The 21,016-nt window shown below is 31.4% G+C and overlaps 1 long non-coding RNA gene across 1 annotated transcript; it reads right to left on the bottom strand.

Moving 5' to 3' along the window:
- Positions 1 to 4,469: 4,469 nt before the first annotated feature.
- On the bottom strand, positions 4,470 to 8,205 carry LOC139872374 (uncharacterized). Its single transcript, XR_011767020.1, has 3 exons — positions 6,338 to 8,205; positions 5,495 to 5,568; positions 4,470 to 4,668 (listed from the first exon to the last, which is right to left on the bottom strand). It is a non-coding gene; the product is annotated as an uncharacterized lncRNA (long non-coding RNA).
- Positions 8,206 to 21,016: the final 12,811 nt, after the last annotated feature.

Raw genomic sequence — 21,016 nt, forward strand, 5'->3', positions numbered from 1 at the left:
ATAGCTCCTTCGAAGAACCACCGAAACTTCTGCTTCTGTACAAACCAAGTATCAATCGAAATGGGTTTTGCAATTTTAGACTGCTTTTATTTAAATGGGCTATATTTTGGGCTGTTAGCAAAAACCCATTTAATTTCGATTTTGACTGAAGCCCAATCCAATGCTACAGCAAAAATACGCTGTTGTATTTATCCATGCGTGTTAAACGAGATTCAGTTATATATATATATTAATAAAAACGCGAGATATTACAAGAATGGGATAAGCGGAGCAGTGGTTGAGCGTGTATTTGTTAAGCGAGAGGTCGCGTGTTCAAGTCTTGGTAGTGACATTATTTTTTTTAAAAACATGGAAGCTACACACACTTGAGGTAGTAATATCTTTAATGTTATATTTACTGTTATTATTGTCGATAATATTACCATTATTATTATTATTATTATTATTATTATTATTGTTTTTATGTTACTATTATTAAATTATAATCCTTATTATTATTATCTTTAACATTATTATTATTATTATTATTATTATTATTATTATTATTATTATTATTATTATTATTATTATTATTATTATTATTATTATTATTATAATTATCATTATTACTTTCATAACAAATAAATATTTTCTATAAAAGAGTATATTTATTACAACTATCATAATATTTCATATAATTATATATATATTAGGATTATTTATATAAATATTTACATGTAACAAATTATTTATTTTAATATAATATTAATCGTATGTATATATATAACTATATAAATATTAACTATTTTAAATATACATATAAGATATGTAATTTAAGACATAATATATATATTTGTTTGATTATAATTATATGTGTTAATGTATATAGTATTGATATAGGTTCGTGAATCCGAGGTCAACCCTACACTTGTTCAATATAGTCATATGTATTTTTACTACAAAATACAGTATGGTGAGTTTCATTTGCTCCCTTTTTAATTACTTTGCAATATATATTTTTGGGCTGAGAATACATGCGCTGCTTTTATAAATGTTTACGAGATAGACACAAGTACTTAAAATATATTCTACGTTGAGTTGTACCACCCTACATATCTTCCCTAATACCTTGGTAACTACTATATACATGTGGTATTGTAAACGCGAATCCTGTTGATAGATCTATTGGGCCTGACAACCCCAACCGGACTGGATGACCAGTATTCAACAGTTGCACAGTACTTCGTTTCAGGGACTACACTTGGTACAGTGTAGTGAAATTTCATAATAAAGGGAATATGCGACGTTGATTAAATATTAAGTATGGTTACCAAGTGCTCAACCACTTAGCATATTTTTATTAAAACATTTGTATAAACGGAAATCTTGTGGTCTATTAATATATTGAAATGATTGTTATGATAAACCTATGAACTCACCAACCTTTTGGTTGACACTTTTAAGCATGTTTATTCTCAGGTATGAAAGAAATCTTTCGCTGTGCATTTGCTCATTTTAAAGATATTACTTGGAGTCGTACATGACATATTTAGGTCAGTACCTCGCAATGGGACCAGATGTTGATGACTTCGTCCAGGTGGATTAGGACGGGTCATCACACGTTGAGAGTTGACTCTGGTCCCAGTTCCGGATTTTCGAACGTCGTTTCGTATTATTTAATTTTTAAGAATTAATTATATATTATATTATATTCATGTGCATAGTTGACTTGTAATTTTTAGTCCGTTGCGTCGCGCGTTGAGAGTTGACTCCGGTCCCCGTTCCGGATTTTCGAACGTCCTTTCGTACTATTTAATATCTTGTACTTTGCGTTTTGCGGCTCGTACTCTTGTAACTTTTTAGACGTTTCTCATCAATAATTTGAACCACTTTGATTGTACTTTGTACTTTTGAGCTTTTTGGTCATTTGCGTCTTTAATTCGTCGAATCTGTCTTTTGTCTTCACCTTTTATTATTTAAACGAATATCACTTGTAAATAGAACAATTGAAACTAAAAGCTTGTCTTTCTTGAGGGATAATGGTATGAAATATATGTTCGTTTTTAGCATTATCAGCAGCGTTATCTGTGGTGTTAGACCAATCTCGACCATGACGTTTTCCTCAACACTTCCTCATCGCCACATTAGTTTTCTCTCTCCACATTTAACCCTATACATCCTAAAACACGTGGGACTCTTGGTCGTATGATCAAGTCCAAAACGACAACAGTAAACAAGCCTTGTCACACTTGCAATTTTCATTCTTCCCCCCAACCTATACCCAACTTGCAAAAAATATACCAAAGTTCAGGGGGTAAAATGTAAATTCCCTAAACAAAATAAAAACTCCACCTTAACCGTTCGACAGCCCGTATCTTCCGTCTCGCTCCGAGTTAAATTTCACCAACCACTCCGTTAAACTCAATATTTTTACGAACAAAATGAAACTAACTACGTTCGAAATGGACACTTTTTAAAAAACGCAAAACACGACAGCTCGTATCTTCCCGCTCGCCGCGAGTTAATTTTATAAAATAATTCTATGAACAAAACGATACTAACTACGTTCAAAACGGACACTGTAGTGACCCATTATATACAAGTCTCTGACTCGATCACAACTCAAAGTATATATATTATTTGAGAATCAACCTCAACCCTGTATAGCTAACTCGATCATTACCGCGTATAGAGTGTCTATGGTTATTACAAATAATATATATAGATGCGTCGATATGATATGTCAAAACATTGTATACGTGTCGAGATATTTAAAATGCGTAAATAACAGTATTTAAATGATGATAAATAAAGTGCGTAAAATAAATAACAGAAATTAAATGACGATAAATAAAATTGCGAGAATTAAAATTGCGATAAATAAATTGCGATAAATGTAATAAGGAATTTAACAGTTAGCTAGGAACAGTTAGCTAGGATTTTGTTAGCGTGGACTCTTAAGAAAATTTCGCATAGTTAATTTGTTTGTTTCTAACAAATTTTATTTTTGTCCAATGTTTTCTTCATTATGCCACTTGTTGAATTCTGATAAGTCAAAATCCAAATATGAAATTGAATGGTTATTCTGTGGTGAACGGATATGTATATCTGTGGATGTAAGTAGGATAGTAAATGACTGTTGAATCAGATTCGAAGAATGTACAGTGTAACTTATTAATGTGAAATCTAAATATTCCTCGGGTATTACCTACCCGTTAAAATATTTTCACCATTAACAGTTTGTACGAAAGAATTTTTAATTACAATCTTTATGAAAATATACTTACATATATATACTCTTCAGATGTAATCATGGATTTAATGAGTTAATATAATATTAATCTCATTTGATTTACCGTTAGAACTAGAATACATGATCTTTAAAACATTAGAGATTATATAATCGCCATGAAGAACGAAGATAATTGATGTAGAACGATACGTAGAACGATGATTATACTCGAGGTACAGAATGAGATGTTGAGGCATGGATTGTTGATGGTACTGTTGGTGCCGGTGATGTTGCTGAAGCTGGTAAGTTTTGCACCATATTCTCCAAATTAATTACTCGAGCGCGAAGTTCGTTGACTTCTTCTATTACCCATGAATGATTGACGGTTGGAACGAGCGGATGAATAAGGTTCAGAATTTGGGATATCATATAATCGTTGTGGGATATCCTGGCAATGAGGGTGAATATGGTGTTTCGGACAGGTTCGTCGGTAAGTGCTTCAGGTTCTTCACCAAGAGGTGAATTCGGTTGGTGGAAGGGATCGCCTTCTTCGTGTCTTCATTGATTAAGTAACTACGAACCCATCAGATGAATTGGGGATGGCTGATTGGTTGATTCATTCTGGTGACGCTGCTTCCGGAGTTTAGGTGAACATCCATGTCGGAATAGCTGTCGAAATCCGAGGGACTTGAACTAGTGGCGAGTTACATTTCGTACGACTGAGTAAAGGGTTTTTCAATATAAAATAATTTTCGGATATCGGATGATATTCTAATTACATAGAATAGCTATACATTGTACAAAAGATCCCGTAGATTATGGAGGAGTTTATGGAATATGTCAGGAAAAGTTTACAGTAATAGATACGCTAAGATATGAATTAGCAGATACGTTAAGATATGAATTTATGTATACACTATTCATGCAATCAATGCAGTAAGATGTGTCTAGACTAAGAATGATAAGCAGGTAATTTCCTAAGGATGATAAGCAGATGATTTCCGACTAGAAATGATAAGCAAAACTTTTGATATGCAGACACGGTCGAAGTCCAGACTCATTAATGCATCCTAACAACTACTAGTTAGACACACTAATGCAAGACCTGGTTCGCTAAGACCACCGCTCTAATACCACCTGTAGTGACCCATCCTAATCCATCTAGACGAAGTCCATACCAATTACAAACGATTCACAATAGTTGATTTCATTGCGAGTATTTGACCTCTATATGATACATTTTACAAATATTGCATTCATTTTTAAAAGACAAACTTTCATTACATCGAAAGTTGACGGCATACATACCATTTCATAATATAACCATCTATAATTGACTTAATAATAATCTTGATGAACTCAACGAATCGAATGCAACGTCTTTTGAAATATGTCATGAATGACTCCAAGTAATATCTCTAAATGAGTAAATGTACAGCGGAAGATTTCTTTTATACCTGAGAATAAACATGCTTTCAAGTGTCAACCAAAAGGTTGGTGAGTTCATAAGTTTATCGTAAACAATAAAATTCATCATTTTGATAGACCACAAGATATAAATGCTGCATGGTACAAATGGAACCAAATCCTATACCCACCTGTAATGTACATGCGATATCTTTTAAATACAGTACACCTTTCTCGTGTACAAAACCATTTTTCATAAATCTTAGTAACCGTACACATATCTCGTGTACAAAATATCGTACACATAACTTGTGTATAAAATCATTCTCTCGATTCATAACATTCACTTTACTTTCATAGCTTGGCTTGGTAACCGACCTTAATATATAATGCGCATAGTAATATCCCCAAAACAGAACATCTCGTCTGTATAATAATCATATAAACTTCGAAGTACTATACACCACGCCCACTAGCTCTTCCGTCTAGTGAACATTCTGGGTGGGGGGTTAAACCCGGTAGCTACCTTTAGGATTCGCGTGAATTAGGGCCATACCCGATTCTAATTCTTATGTTACCAAGCAATAATAATCAGGGAAAAATATTCATATCAATTGGTGGCAATTATCTCGTCCACATAATTCAATGGTGGCAATTATCATGTCCACATAATTCAATGGTGGCAATTATCATGTCCACATAATTCATTCGAGGAATATTTTGCTTGTGTCTATCTCGTCAAATATTTATAAAAGCATTTCATGTATTCGCAGTTCAAAATATATTTCAAAAGCATTTAATAAAGCAGTTATAAAAACAGTGCATGTATTCTCAGTCCCAAAAATGTAAAGAGTAAAAGGGAGCAAATGAACTCACTCTACAATATTTTGTAGTAAAAATATTCATACGACGAAACTGAACAATGCAGGGTTGGCCTCGGATTCACGAACCTATATTATTCATATATATATATATATATATATATATATATATATATATATATATATATATATATATATATATATATATATATATATATATATATATATATATATATATATATTAAAACATATACTTGTAATCGAACAAGTTTAGATATTATTATTAATTGTTATTTCAGTAACTTATATGTTTCATTGGTAACTATATTAACTATATTTATTTTATATACTTTAGATAAATAATTAGTATTTATTATGAAAATATTAATGTTGTTACGCGATATGTTTTAAAATATATTCTTATATAGCTATTTATTTGGTAAAATAATATCAATAATAATAACTAAAAATTTGTATCTTTCTATATTAATAATAATAATACTAAAAGTAATTAGATTTAGTAATGATACTGCTATTAATAGTTTTGATAATAATACTAGTGATAAAAATAATGTTAGTAATAATTATAATTTTAATGAAAAGGTAATAATGATAAGATAAAAATGTTAGTTTTCATAAAAATAATATTTTAAATAATAATGATACTTTTAATAAAAGTGATGATTCTAATAGAAATTTTAATAGTCATATTAATAATAATACTATATATTTTAATAATAATAATAATGATAATAATATTAATTATACTAGCAATATTATTTCCAATATTGGTAATAATAGTAATTACTTAATAACAATCTATATTAAATAACAAAAATAATAATAACAATAAAAATAATAATAAAATAATAATAGTAAGTGTTTTTGTAATAACTACCTCAAAGGAGTAGCCCTAAAAAAATGCCCAAGCCCGGGTTTGAACCCGCGATAACCATTCGTCCGTAACTGTTTTTCTGTTCTAATTCATACCATTTATTCTTTTGATCCATTGTTAGCATATCATACTCTCTTCATCATCATCTTAACTTAAACATCAATATTTTAACTATCCTAACTTCACTATCATCAATATTATACCCCGTCATCATGACCATGATAACATCACAATCATCATCGTGATATTCATCATCACATAATCGATTTGTAACCATCGTCATATAGTCATATAATCATCTTCATTATTAACCTACTTCATCATTAATGTCTAACCCGCTTCATCATCATCTATTACCATCAATATGTTTTCATGAGTTACCATCATCATTTTATCATTATTAGTAATCACATATCATAATCATAATCACGCCTCGTCATCATAGTTTTTCCTAACTTATTTCAAAATCACCATCCCATTTAATCATCATCATCTAACAGACAGTTTACCAGCGAGCTAGTTGTATATAACAATATCGATTAGTGATTTTATGATCCTGGTCCAACAGTAAGTATACAATAGACCTTGGCCCAACAATACCATAAAACTCTTGGCCCAAGTAATAGTCCAAGTTATCTAAACCCATTTAATAAAAAGGCCCAACAAAGATATAAAGGATTACGCCACTGATCACGTATAACTCCAGTTTAATAAATCATCTAGGATTCGCTTTCATAAAAAAAAATGCCCCACAATACTTTCTATCATTCCACTAACCCTCAATCATAAACGGTACATATTATTAAATTTGTTATGGTACATGTTTCTAACTTTTAGAACAAAGTTGAGTGGTGAGGTGGGGTTCGTTTTTAAAAGGAACGACAACAACATTCATCATCAATAATAACGTATTCATCATTACCCTAGTATTATCTTATAATGAAATAAGATACGTAGTAACAATAAAACGAGTGGGTGAGGGTGTGGTGGTTTCTAGTGGTTGTCCATGGTTCGTATGGTTGTTCGATTTTGTTTGGGTCGGGTGAACAACTGCAACACAGCATTAAATTACAAGAGTGGTGATGGTCTTGATTAAAATTAGAAACATTAAACAGTAGCAAAGTGGGTTCAATTGGTGGTGGTTTTGTGGGTTAGTCTATCAGAAAACAGGAACATATAACCAAATATACAGCGGTTTAGAAAGGTGTTGATGGTATTTAGCAAGGTGATGGTTTGTGAGATGGTTTTAAGATTGGTTTCGATTGGATAGGAAACAAGAAGCAGCATATCATTGACAATTATAAAATCACGATCAAAAGGGTTTTTGGAGTTGATTAATAACAAATCATAACGTAGCTAAATATTAAATGGGAACTTAACATGTGGGTGAATAACGAACATGAACTTACATAACTTGAGGGTGGTCGTTTAGTGGTTTGAAGATGATGTTTGAGACAGCTTTTGGTCGTAATGGTGGTTTAAACCGAATTTAGAAACATAAACGTGGTCGATCATGGTGAAAGAACCGGTGGTTCACGATGGGGTAGTAGGCAAAAGATGTTAGTTTCGAAGAAGAGGGTAAATCGATAGTATTTGCCAGTGATGGGGATTAGTCGATCATCAGTTATAAATGTTTCTTGATCAGAAAAATATTATAGCAGTAGTAGGATTAGAAATAGGAATTAAGTGGTAGCAAGGGTTAGATGATGGTGGGTTTGTAGGTGATAGATGGTGTCGGGGTTCTTGGATGAAGGAGAAGGTGGTGTCAGGTTATTTCACATAATAATAAAGAAAAGAAAGAAGAGTGGTTTGGTGGTTGATCATGTAAGTGTAATTGTATATTGTGTATCTATATTCTATATGATATGTAATAATGTATATGTAATACTCCGTAGAGGTTTGTTAGATAGGTGAATCAGATAACCAAAAAGCAAAGCATTGACAACATAATGGAGCATTAATAATTCGCACAGTAACATCATTCAATAATATCAATATCATGCTTCATGTAAGTTCACGGGTGAATTTATCAAGAATCAAGAATATAATAATAATAGAATAAGGAAAAAACGTGTTCTATAAAGATTAAATGGTGATCTTAAATTGTTAATATATGCCGACAGTTTCCTACAGAATGCTATATCGTAGTCCGTTGTTAATTAGTGGCGGATAAAAAGTCTCCAGAAAAATCCCATATTTTTAAATTAAATAGCTTTATTTATTTTGATCATTATGGTATAAAATTCAATTCAGTCATTAATATATTAAATAAAAATTACATCAACTGCCCCTCTCATTTATGGGTAAAATATAAAAAGTGTTAAAATTAAATAATTAGATCCTAAATATACTTTTAATAAGCCTATAACTTATATAACTCATTTTCAGATCACCGTTTATTTTAAAATTACATAAGTTTGAATTTAACTTGCTTTAATATCAATCGAAACATCAAACGAGTATTACAATTATTTAATATTTATTTTTAATATACTTTTATTTATATATAGATATGTTTTTAAATAACTATTATAATATCATATTTCATAACAATAATATTTTAAATTATACTTCCAATTATTATATATATATATATACACACATAACTATTTACAAATAGTTGTTCGTGAATCGTCGAGAACAGTCAAAGGGTAATTGCATAAATGAAGCAGTTCAAAATTTTTGAGACTCAACATTATAGACTTTGCTTATCGTTTCGAAATCATATAAAGATTAAGTTTAAATTTGGTCGGACACAGACACTTTTTAAAAAACGCTAAATACAACGACAGCCCGTATCTTCCTACTCGCCGCGAGTTAAATTATTTTGCCAGCACCATTAGGCTCGAAATAATTTTATCAACAAAACGAAAATAACTACGTTCGAACTTGACAGATTTTAAAAAACACTAAAGACGACACAACCAACAACGACGCATAACACGTGTGCCGTTTTCCATTTTGTAAATAAAACTGCGTTAAATATGAATATGCCGACTGAAAGTCCCCGCCGCATCGCGCGGACTGGACTGGACTAGTTATTCACCACTTCCTCCCATAACACTCCCATAAACACAATTGTCAACCATAACATACTTCCTCCCCATCACATAGCCCACAAAATTAATTAAATAAATTAAGTTACAAATGTATAAGCTATGGGTACAAGTGAAAACAACAATTCTCTCTCTTCATTCTACTCATTTATGCTTCAATATGAAAAATTACAGGGCGAGAGAGGTGAGGGCAAGTGAGGGCTAGGTAAGGGCTTGACAATGCTAATAAACCTCTCGAATGACATGCTTGATGATGGCTCCCATAACTTACCATTGAAAGTGATCTTAGTAGTAGAAATATTTTGATCCACAAATTAAAAGATAGAAATTTAGTATCAGATCAGATCAGCAATTGAAGTAGCAGCAGGTGTGTGGGCCTGTCGCTGTGAGATGGGGACATGTGACTGATCCGTTCCCAATGATACTTCAATTATTGAACCAATATGTTCTTACGAAAATAATTTTTATATTACAAGTATGTAAACTATGTGTTTCTCTTTCAATTAAATTACGTAGTACTTTTTTTTATTTTATTTTAGATTCATAGAATCTCTCGTCTCTATTTGGCTCTATTTTTTGAGAAAACAGCAAGCGTCAATTTTGTGACAACTTGACTGATGTTTATAGACTAAATTGAATTTCAGAATGACTTTAAAACAATAAAAATTTGATTCTACCATTTTCATTATATCTCATCTTTATTTTTATTTTTTTTATTTTTTTATTTATTTATCTGTTTTCATTTTGGTCAGAGGTCCTCACGGAAGCAATCTCTCTACTTTGGAGTAAAGAGAATGATGACTTTCTCTTCCTGTGGGTGGAGAATTTTTTTCTTGAATCATGACTAGAGAAATGACCACTCTTCTATTCTCGGGTAGAAGAAGAATTGTCTACATCTCACCTCCTACATACCTCGCATGTGTGATTGAGTATTGTTGTTGTTGTCCTACCTCTATATAATCCGTGCAGATGAATAATTACATATGTAATCAAAAATCTCATTTTTCTTCAACGAGTTAGGAGAGAAAAAAAACTTATTTTGATATCTTCTTTGCAACCAAACTATAGCAACAATAATAGCGTACAATCGATCCTTATCATCCAATGACATCCTTTGAGAGTTGAACCATGATAAGAGTTTCACCCATGAAAAGAAAGCCATAAACCGAACACAAGTCCAAAATAGACCCTCCGCCACACTTGAGAAGCCAACTCGCAAGGAAAAAAGGATGTGTAGTTCCCCATAGATTCCGCTCCACTACAACAGGTCGGACACTCAATTCTCTGAATCTCCAATCCACATTGCGACAAAATTAAGCCAAGTCGGAAGTCTATCTAAACACGTGCGCTATAAAAACGTATTGAATTTTTGAGGAATAACTCTTGAACAACTTGTAGCTATACTTATATCTTTTATATGGTCTCTGTTAGTGATTTTAATGTGATCCAAAGAACGATTTTAGTGAATTGAATTTACTAGGTGGAAAGTATTAACTATCTATTGATACTCTAAAACGGATTCGGTGAAGTGTTAAGTACACATTCGTAAAGAGTTAAATAGATTGCGGAAGTCAAAAGTGCGCTTGGTAATCTTAGAAAAGACTTAAAATGGCAATCATGACCTGAATTGGCAGTGGCACGCCATGCTGGAACACTAAACTTTGCACAAGTTAATGTTAAAGTACGGTTTTACATGGATTTTAAGCCTATTTTAATATTATTTCAAGGGTGTTGATTACCAAGTGTTGTGTCATTTCATTATGACGATTATAAAAGATTGCAATTCTTCAATTGCTCCTTTTCGACTATTATAAATAGAATCTCTATTTCTTAAAATGTGTTACAAAATTTGATCAATTTCCTATATACTTTCTACTCATTGATCCAGATTATACACTCTATAATTATAACAACTTATTTTTTGAAGCAGGCTTTTGGATGTTGATTAAGCTTGCAAGGTGAATATTCGATCAATAAGAGTATAAAATTGACAAAGATTGGCCTAAACGTGAACCAAGATGGAAAAAAGGGAAATGTTGCATACTGACCAAATGCGGCTCATATGTAGTTTACTTTTGGGCCACTTGAAGTCAGACAAAAATATGTAGCGCATGAGGCCGTAATATGCGGCGCATATCTTTTTAAAGGCCATATGCGGTGCATATAATGAATATATGTGGCACATATGTGTGCTGGTGGGTTTTGTTTTGTAAATTGGTAAAATGGATGTGGGCACTATGGTCCAAATTGGAGTGGATCTTGGTGCATCTTGGTGAATCTAGCTACTAGGACTCGTTTTGGTGCTAAGGTAAACTCTATATCCGAATTTTAATGTTTGATTCTTGATTTGAGTTAGGGTTTGAGTTAGTGTTGGGTTATAAACCCCATTTCTCATGAAATTAAGGGTTTTGGTGTGTGATTTGGGTAAGTAAACCCTAATATTCTGGGTTTAGGGTTAGGTGACGAATTTCGTTATATTTGTCATGGTTTTGGGTGTTAATCACTAGTTTGGAAGTGTGTTGGTGATTTTGATCTTCTTAACAACATGTGGTTGGTCAAAATGGGTGTTGACTTTGATTTGTTGTCAAAGCTAAGGTTTGAGTCAAGTTTTGGTGAGTTAAGTTTTGGTGAATCAAGTATGTAAATACTTAGTTTATGTGTTAATTGGTATTTTGTGACATAATCACTAGCCATTAATGATAATGGGTGAGTTTAACATAAGTCAAATGTGGTCAAGTGCAATATGAGTCAATATTGCGTATGTTATAAGAATTGGTATGAGTAACGTTTCGGGTATGATCACTACCTAGCTAGTGATCTAGTGTCGGGAGCTAGGTTTGGTGTATGTGGAGACAAGTGTAATTTGGGCTATCGGTAGTGCGAGTTTGAATTACCACCCGAAGTGGTAATTGGATTGTGTCTATTAGTGGTTAAATGGGCGGGTTTTGGCGAGCAAGGTGTGATCTATCATCTAAGGGATGTGTGTGTCCGATTCTCTATTAGAGGATTGATATTTATATGTATATTATGCCTATATGTGATATAGGTAGCTACTTGCTCGGATATGAGGACGGAAATCATATGACACATCACTTGCATGCGCTTCGAGGTGAGTGGAATGATTATACGTGTGTGTATATGATTTATTTATTTGTGTGGGACCTGATATGGGTATAGTGTTATATGTGTACGTTGGATTCACTCAAGTTCATGCATTCGATACCACGTCGTGTTGTGGCGTGAAATGTGGGTATAGTGCTATCCGTGTATGTTGGATTCACTCAAGTTCGTGCGTTCGATACTACATTGAGCGTGAGACGTGTGTTAAAGTTCGTGCGTTCGATACCACCCATGGGGGTTGGTGTTTCATAGTATACGTTGTATGAACACTAATGGTAGTGGCGTTTACCTTCTCTAGTGTTTTATGGTCGACCATAATGTGCGTGTTGTTTATTGATTGCGTTAGTGTTTCATCATGTACGTTGTATGAATCCTATTTGTATGTTCTGTGCGCTTAGCATTTTACGTTGTTATAGTATGCTAATTGGATTGCTAGCTTGTAGTGACTCGGAAAATTTCGACTAATTTTGAACCAAACTCTCGACACGATTTAATATTTTGTCACGATAAGAAAAGTCTGTTAGGTTGAGTCTCAAAATTTTTGAACTGTTTCATATATTTATTTGACCTTCGACGGTTCTCGACGATTCACAAACAACTATTTGTGAGTAGATATGAATATAAACGTAAATAAATATATGTACATAATAAATATTATTAATCGTTGTATGAAATTATTATTAGAAATAAATATGTAAAATAATACACAACTTAATTGTTAGAAATAAGTATGAAAAATATGTAAGTAAAAATAAAATTTATTGTTAAAATAAATCTATATACATAAAGTATATTGAATATATATTTGGTTTCGAATTCATTTAGTATATGATAGTAGCACTCGTTCATCATTCGATGGTTATTTAAGCAAGTTAAATTCAAACTTATATTATTTTAAAATAAACGGTGATCCGAAAATAAGTTATATAACTTATAGGCTTATTAAATATATATTTAGGAGATATTTGTTAAACTTTTATATTTCTTATATTTTAATTGGGGTTGAGGGCTAATAATTAATTTAATTTTTAATTAAAAAAATTTAAACAGTTAGCGACCATTTAATTTTATAATAATGACTAAAATAAATAAATATAATTTATGTAAAATTTTGGGATTTTTCTTTGGACTTTTATCCACCACTAGTTTACAATGGAGTACGAAATAATAGTCCGTAAAAACTGTCGACAAAATAATTCTTCAATCATGGCTTTACTCTTGTTAATTTTCATTCAATCTTTGGTACATTATTCGTTTGATATTTATATTAGGATTACTATGTGTTTACTGTGTTTGTATCTATATGTATGTAATATGTCAAACAACCGAATCCATCTATCTGTTTCAATGATTTAAGTTACTATTCGAATTATTATATGCACTGTGTTACTTTCTACCTTTCTTTCCACTAAGTCATGTAACTTATATATTTATATATATACATTTATATACATTTACTAGCATACATATATTAAAACATGAATGATATGAAAACATTTATCTATCTATGTTTTGATTACATCTTTAATTCTTCATTCAACTAACCAAGAATCGTTTTATACTTCTTCAACATCGGCTACTATCACCGGACTTCCAAACCCAACACCACAAAACCACACAACCCATTTGCTTGATTCTTTCTCTCTTCTTTTAAGCAACCGAAACCAACACCTTTCACCACCATCTTCCACCACTCTAAACCGTGAACAAACATCATCTAAGTAAACTTATGGAAAACTGCAAATGCCACGACTGTTTATATTTGTTTGAACCACTCCTATCACTCATTAAGCTTAGGTTCGGTCCAACCATCACCAACTATCACCCAGTATTATTGTTATTGCTACTGCATAATATCATTCTGTTTTCATCACGCAAAAACCGCGACATCATCACTATTTTCATTAAAACCCATGGTTCTACTTCAAAAACTAATACCTCACCGAATCATGAACTCCTTCAACCATTATTATTTGATTTCCTTGCTTCATTTTTGCTCTTGATAGTTGTCATGAACACCCATTCTAACCAAACATCGAATCATCATGATCACTAGTTTGCTACTCCTTCCTTTTTCAAAACCCAACAAACTACCACCTTTTATTATTACTTTTTCCTGTTTTCGTTCTAAACGACCACCACTTTGAACACCATAAACCATCGTAGATCGCTTATGTTTAATTTACTTTTCCTTTTCTTCTTTTCGGTCAACACCCCGATGAAACAAAAGATGATGCACAACTCGTACAGGGACGATGGTGAGTGAAAACAATGAGGATTATAAATTTACGATTATGATTTTATGTGTATCTAAATGATGAAGGAAAGATGATGATTTCTAGGAGATAGTGATGATATACAAATACCGGGCATGCCTAAATTGCTTATTGTTTCTGTCTTGATCGAGTTACTGAACCCCACCACCACAATTACATTATGCAATTTAATTTAACCTTGTTTTTTTTGGGCCGTGACATACTGTTGTGATTAGGCCGATGTTTCTACTGGGCTGTATTTGTAATTGGGTCGTGGATTGTTTATGTTGTTGGGCCGAGACCTAGTCTGTGGTGGCTGTAAAAATCGAGTGACATAAAGATGATAGAGATTTAAAGATTAAAAGGAATTAAATTGGGATTAATTTCAGAAACATGAAACGGATTAGATGGTTAGGGGTGTGGTCGAGGAACAAGAGGTCGTGGGTTCGAACCTTGGCTAAGGCGTTTATTTTTTTAAGGCTTGTCTTCAAAGGTTGTACTCTATTTTTTATTGTTATTATTATCATTATTATTTAGTATTATTATTATTATTATTATTATTATTATTATTATTATTATTATTATTATTATTATTATTATTATTATTATTATTATTATTATTATTATTATTATTATTAGTATGGTTATTATTAAGTGTTATGAATATTATTATTATTATTATTATTATTATTATTATTATTATTATTATTATTATTATTATTATTATTATTATTATTAGTATTAGTATTATTATTATTATTATTATTATTATTATTATTATTATTATTATTATTATTATTATTATTATTATTATTATTATTATTATTACTATTATTATTATTATTACTACTTTTACCATTGTTATAAATACTACAACTATACCATTATCATTAGTAATAAAAATTACTATTATTATAGTTATTACTATTATCAGTATTATTATTATTATTATTATTATTACCCCTACATACTAATACTCACCAAAATTTTTGTAGTTTTAGTTATTTTGGGTTGTAGTTTTAAGTTTGCGTTCACACTGCAATCGGCCCCTCATCTTTATCTCAATTTACAAAACAACCCCTCAAATTCACATTTTTAAGGGGTAAAAAGTGTAAATATAGAATTTTACTAAAATAAAATAAACTTATTCCACCCGAATTTTTAGAGGGCTCTATCTTCTCGGTTGGTATGAGTTAAATTTTTCAGAACCCACCGTTCAACTCAAAAAAATCTTACGACCACAACGGGACTAACTATACGCAAAACGGACACTTAAAAAAAACCCTCAATACCTCAGACTATATTCAATACTTATACACACCTATAATACGCTCCGTTAACTATAAATACGCAACCCAAAGGCCCCGTTAACTATGAATACGCAAACCAAAGGCCCCGCGGCATCGCGCGGGCTCCTTTTTCTAGTTATTACTAAAAGTATCATTATTTTAAAATTTATAATTAGTATTTTCATTGAAATTAACATCTTTATTAAAATTGTCATTTATTTATCATCAAAACTATCGTTATTAACTGATAAATAATTTTATATATAAAAACATATTATTACATATACTATAATTAAATTAATACTTCATATAGCTATATATCAGACATATTAATATTATTTACATAAATAGTTACACATAACGAACTACTGATTTTTAAACATAATACTAATCTTATATATAGATATATTAACATAACTAAATGAATAGATATATATACAAAATAAATATGTATTTTAAGATATAATATATATAAATAAAGTATATGTTTTAAAATGGAATTCAATATAAATTATATATAACTACAAATATATAAATAATATATATTAATAAATGAAATTATGTGATTTCCATCATATGTATTAATAGATATACAATTGATATAGGTTCGTGAATCCGAGGCCAACCCTGCATTGTTCAGTTCTGTCGTATGCATATTTTTACTAAAAAATATCTTATTGTGAGTTTCATTACTCCCTTTATATATATATTTTTGGGACTGAGAATACATGCACAGCTTTTTATAATTGTTTTACGAAATAGACACAAGTACTTGTAACTACATTGTATGGTTGAATTATTATACTGGATATCACCCTTTTATCTTAGTAGCCTAAGAATTTGGGAACAGACCCCCAAATTGACGCGAATCCTGAAGATAGATCTATGGACTTTGACACGTCCCATCCGGGTTACGGATGCTTTAGTACTTCGATTTTATATACAGATGAGTGTACCTGTATATTGGGGATATTCTAGATGCATTTGTTAATGTTGGTTACCAGGTGTTCACCATATGAATGATTTTTAATTCGCAGGTTATGCGTACTATTTTGTACTCGGGTTACGTGAACAACAAAATATCCAAAATCTTGTGGTCTATTAAAATGATGGAAATATTCGAAATCTTGTGGTCTATTAAAATGATGGAAATGAATGTTTATGATAAACTAATGAACTTACCAACCTTTTGGTTGACACTTGAAAGCATGTTTATTCTCAGGTCTGAAAGAAATCTTCCGCTATGCATTTGATCATTTAGAGATATTACTTGGAGTCATTAATGGCATATTTCAAAAGACGTTGCATTCAAGTCATTGAGTTCAATAAAGATTATTATTAAGAAGATAACAGATTAAGTCATTTATAGATTGGATGTATTATGAAATGGTATGCATGCCGTCAACTTTCGATGAAATGAAAGTTTGTATTTTAAAAACGAATGCAATGTTTGTTAAATGTATCATATAGAGGTCAAGTACTTTGCGATGTAACCAAATGTAATGTATTCGTCCAGATGGATTAGGACGGGTCACTACAGGTAGTATCAGAGCGGTGGTCTTAGCGAATCAGGTCATGCATTAGTGTGTTTAACTGATAGTTGTTTAGATGCATTAGTGGGTCTGGACTTCGATCGTGTCTGCATGTCAAAAGTTTTGCTTATCATTTCTAGTCGAAAATCATCTGCTTATCATCATTAGGAAATTACCTACTTATCGTTCCTAGTCTAGACACATCTTACTGCATTGATTGCATGAATAGTGTATAGTCAAAATTCATATCTTAGCGTATCTGCTAATTCATATTTTAGCGTATCTGTTACTGTAAACTTTGCCTAACATATACCGTAAATTCCTCCGTAATCTACGAAATCTTTTGTTCTATATATATATATATATATATATATATATATATATATATATATATATATATATATATATATATATATATATATATATATATAGATATTTTATGTAATTAGAATACCATCCGATAATCGGAAATCATTTCATACCGAAAAACCCTTTACTCAATCGTACGAAATGGAACTCGCCACTAGTTCAAGTCCCTCGGATTCCGATATGGAGTTTCACTCGAGCTCCGAAAGCAGTGTGACCGGAATGGATCAACCGATTAGCCATCATCGATTCTGGATGAATTGGGGATGGGTTCGTAGCCTACTTAATCAATGGAGACGCAAAGAAGGTGATCCTTTCCATCCACCACATTCTCCTTTTGGCGATGAACCTGAAGCATTTACCAGCGAACCTGTTCGAAACACCATTTTCTCTCTAATTTCCAGAGTATCTCGACACGATTATATTCTATCCATAATTCTAAACCTTATTCATCCACTCGTTCCGACAGATAATCATCCCGGAATAATGGAAGAAGTCAACGAGCTTCGCGCTCGAGTAATCAATTTGGAAAACGTGGTGCAAAACCTACCAGCTTAAGCAACAGCACTGGTAACACCAGTACCACCAACAACAACATCCGCAGCACAAGCCTCAACACTACATGCCTCAAACTTACAGTCTGTACCTCCAGCATAATCATCATACTACATGATGTCCTACATCGATTATCTTCATTCTACATGACGTTCTACATCATTTATCTTCGTGCGACATGGCGATTATGTAATCTCTAATGTTTTAGAGATTATATATTCTTGTTCTAAGGGTAAATCAAATGAGTTTAATATCATATTAACTCATTAAATCCATGATTACATTTGAAGAAAATATATATGTATATATGTTTTCATAAAGATTGTAATTAAAAGTTCTTGTGTACAAACTGTTAATGGTGAAAATATTTTAACGGGTAGGTAATACCCGAGGAATATTTAGATTTCACATTAATAAGTTATACTGTACATTCTTCGAATCTGATTCAACAGTCATTTACTATCCTACTTACATCCATAGATATACGAATCCGTTCACCACAGAATAACCATTTTCATTCAATTTCATATTTGGATTTTGACTTATCAGAATCCAACGAGTGTCATAATGAAGAAAACATTGGACAAAAAAATAAAATTTGTTAGAAACAAACAAATTAACCATGAGAAATTTTGTTAAGAATCCACGCTAACAAAATTCTAGTTAACTGTTCCTAGCTAACTGTTAATTCCTTATTACATTTTATTTATTGCAATTTATTTATCGCAATTTTAATTCTCGCAATTTTATTTATCGTCATTTAATTTATGTTATTTATTTTACGCACTTTAAATATTGTCGTATAAATCGGGACACATATACAATGTTTTGACATATCATATCGGCGTCATCTATATATATTATTTGGAATAACCATAGACACTCTATATGCGGTAATGCTCGAGTTAGCTATACAGGGTTGAGGTTGATTCTCAAATAATGTATATACTTTGAGTTGTGATCGAGTCTGAGACTTGTATACAATGGGTCACGATATGTATTAATTAATTCGAATATTATATATTAAACTATATATGACTTGTTGAACTACTAATTGTGGACTACTAACTGTGGACTACTAACATTGGACAATTAAAATGAATTAAAATATTGATTATAACATATGAAACTAAACATTTCTTCAGGTTTGCCACTTGATTTCATCTTAAACATCCTTTGTATCTGACGATTACCATCAGCGTTTAATCATCTAAGAACACAATTATCTTGAAACCACCTCGGATTGATAACCGATGATTCAGATATGGTAGTATTAAATGCAGAGAAAATAGCAAAATTGTAGATGGTCTAAACGGCCAAAAGTTTGATAATAAATAATGGAGGGATTGGGAACGCTCGATAGAAAATTTGGTACTGAAAAACGGATTGAGCTAACCCTGAAGGAGACCAAGGACAAATACAAGGACCAAACCCTATATTTAAAGAATTCAGGTAATTCGGGATTCGATGAAATCTTTAGAGAATATCTTGCTCCGTACTCATGTTAAATCTTGTGGAAAATCTTTCGTCATCAACCTTCAATCTTAGAAATTCTGAAAATATCATCATAAAATATCTTCGATATTTCTGCGGATATTTTCATAACTCTTCTTGTCTGAAATTAGTTATCTCTTCGTGCTATCTTTGTTACATCATAAAAGAAACTGTTTTAGTTTCTATCCTTCTATAAAATTTGAGTTTAAATTATGAATGATTTCTGGAGAAGTGTTGGGAGTTGAAGCATGAGTTAGTAAAATATAATGACGCCCGACCAACGTTATTATATTATTACAGTAAGTCATGCTAAATTCTTAATGAAATGTGATGATGGTTCACAGACCTTACCCTCATCATGTGACATGTTACATAACTCTTTCATTCTATTTAACCTCTAAACATATCAAGAACATAATTACTTGATGGTTATATCTTTCCCGGATATTCTGGTAATTTGACAAATCAAATCATACTAATATGTTCCTCTCTACTTAGAATATTATAGTCATTCGAAACTCTATACCTACAAATTTTAGACCATTATTCGCTTGACTTGAAGTCGAGAAGAGAAAATAAAAGCATAGAGCCTCAAAATATAAATAGGAGTATAAATCACAGCAAATAGAAGAGATTGTTAACCGTTGATATCAATCATTATGAAAAGACAGATGCAAGGAAGAATTATTACAACCACTACTCCAAGAACGAAGTAGAAGTAAACAGATTCCTCCGGTGGGAGTTAGAAAAGAAGGATGATTGTTGCGATAGTCAGAATGAGGTCAAGGATCAAAACTGGATTAATCATTTCCCTGATCTTTGAAAGTAGGAATTGAGAAAGAAAATATAGGAGGAGTGAAAATAATGGAACGGAAGAGATGAATTTATAGTAAAATATCAGGCATAGCAATCAAGGTAGATGATCGCATTTAATTAAAAAGGATCCTAAATTCCTTAATTTCTAAAGAATCAAATCTTATAAAGATTTCAAAGATTTTCTTTAAATTCATTGAAT

Source organism: Rutidosis leptorrhynchoides, chromosome 10 (genome assembly GCF_046630445.1).
Source record: "Rutidosis leptorrhynchoides isolate AG116_Rl617_1_P2 chromosome 10, CSIRO_AGI_Rlap_v1, whole genome shotgun sequence".
In the NCBI taxonomy this organism is placed as follows: domain Eukaryota; kingdom Viridiplantae; phylum Streptophyta; class Magnoliopsida; order Asterales; family Asteraceae; genus Rutidosis; species Rutidosis leptorrhynchoides.